This window comes from Physeter macrocephalus, chromosome 10, assembly GCF_002837175.3.
Source record: "Physeter macrocephalus isolate SW-GA chromosome 10, ASM283717v5, whole genome shotgun sequence".
Classification (NCBI taxonomy): domain Eukaryota; kingdom Metazoa; phylum Chordata; class Mammalia; order Artiodactyla; family Physeteridae; genus Physeter; species Physeter macrocephalus.
In genome coordinates, this window is record NC_041223.1 from 36,711,022 (window position 1) to 36,713,618 (window position 2,597).

Here is a 2,597-nt window from a genome sequence, read left to right on the forward strand (position 1 = left end):
CTGGAAGACAGAATGGTGGAATTCACTGCTGCGGAACAGAATAAAGAAAAAAGAATGAAAAGAAATGAAAACAGCCTAAGAGACTTCTAGGACAACATTAAATGTACCAACATTCTCATAGGAGTTCCAGAAGGAGAAGAGAGAGAAAGGGCCAAAGAAAATAGTTGAAGAGAGTATAGTTGAAAACTTCCCTAATATGGGAAAGGAAATAGCCATCCAAGTGCAGGAAGCACAGGGAGTCCCAGGCAGGATAAACCCAAGGAGAAACACGCCGAGACACATAGTAATCAAATCGACAAAAATTAAAGACAAAGAAAAATCATTAAAAGCAACAAGGGAAAAATAACAAATAACATACAAGGGAACTCCCATAAGGTTAACAGCTGATTTCTCAGCAAAAACCCTATAAGCCAGAAGGGAGTGGCACAATATATTTAAAGTGATGAAAGGGAAGAACCTACAACCAAGATTACTCTACACTGTGAGGAACTCATTCAGATTCGACAGAGAAATCAAAACCTTTACAGACAAACAAAAGCTAAGAGAATTCAGCACCACCAAACCAGCTCTACAACAAATGCTAAAGGAACTTCTCTAAGTGGGAAACACAAGAGAAGAAAAGGACCGACAAAAACAAACCCAAAACAATTCAGAAAATGGTGATAGGAACATACATATGGATAATTACCTTAAATGGGAATGGATTAAATGCTCCAACCAAAAGACACAGGCTTGCTGAAAGGATACAAAAAAAACACCCATATATACGGTGACTACAAGAGACCCACGTCAGACCTAGGGACAAATACAGACTGAAAGGAGGGGATGGAAAAAGATATTCCATGCAAATGGAAATCAAAAGAAAGCTGGAGCAGCAATACTTATATCAAATAAGATAGACTTTAAACTAAAGAATGTTACAAGAGACAAGGAAGGCCACTACATAATGATCAAGAGATCAATCCAAGAAGAAGATATAACAATTATAAATATATATACACCCAACATAGGAGCACCTCAATACATAAGGCAAATGCTAACAGCTACAAAAGAGGAAATTGACAGTAATACAGTAATAGTGGGGAGCTTTAACACCTCATCTATACCAATGGATAGATCATCCAGACAGAAAATTAATAGGGAAACACAAGCTTTAAATGACACAATAGACCATAAATTGATATTTATAGGACATTCCATCCAAAAAAAGCAGATTACACTTTCTTCTCAAGTGCTCATGGAACATTCTCCAGGATAGATCACACCTGGGGTCACAAATCAAGCCTCGGTAAATTTCAGAAAATTGAAATCATATCAAGCATCTTTTCCGACCACAATGCTATGAGATTAGGAATGAATTACCGGGAAAAAAGCATAAAAAAACACAAACACATGGAGGCTAAACAATACATTGCTAAATAACCAAGAGATCACTGAAGAAATCAAAGAGGAAATCAAAAAATCCCTAGAGCCAAATGACAATGAAAACACGATGGTCCAAAGCCTATGGGATGCAGCAAAAGCAATTCTAAGAGCGAAGCTGATAGCAATACAATCCTATTTCAAGAAACAAGAAAAATTTCAAATAAATAATCTAACCTTACACCTAAAGGAACTAGAGAAAGAAGAACAAACAAAACCCAAAGTTAGTAGAAGGAAAGAAACCATAAATATCAGAGCAGAAATAAATGAAATAGAAACAAGGAAAACAACAGCAAAGGTCAATAAAACTAAAAGCTGGTTCTTTGAGAATATAAACAAAGTTGATAAACCTTTAGACAGACTCATCAAGAAAAAGAGGAAGAGGACTCAAATCAATAAAATCAGAAATGAAAAAGGAGAAGTCACACAGACACCGCAGAAATACGAAGCATCATAAGAGACTACTATAAGCAACTCTATGCCAATAAAGTAGACAACCTGGAAGAAATGGACAAATTATTAGAAAGGTATAACCCTCCAAGACTGAACCAGGAAGAAATAGAAAATATGAACAGACCAATCACAAGTAATGAAATTGAAACTGTGATTAAAAATCTTCCAACAAACAAAAGTCCAGGACCGGATGGCTTCACAGGTGAATTCTATCAAGCATTTAGAGAAGACTTATCACCCATCCTTCTCAAACTCTTCCAAAAAATTGCAGAGGAAGGAACACTCCCAAACTCATTCTACGAGGCTACCATCACCCTGATCACCCTGATACCAAAACCAGACAAAGATACTACAAAAAAAGAAAATTACGGACCAATATTACTGATGAATATAAATGCAAGAGTCCTCAAGAAAATATTAGCAAACAGAATCCAACAACACATTAAAAGGATTATACACCATGTTTAAGTGGGATTTATCCCTGGGATGCAAGGATTCTTCAATATACACAAATCCATCAATGTGATACACCATGTGAACTACCTGAAGAATAAAAACCATACGATCATCTCAATAGATGCAGAAAAAGCTTTTGACAAAATTCAACACCCATTTATAATAAAAACTCTCCAGAAAGTGGGCACAGAGGGAACCTACCTCAACATAATAAAGGCCATATATGACAAACCCACAGCAAACATCATTCTCAATGGTGAAAAACT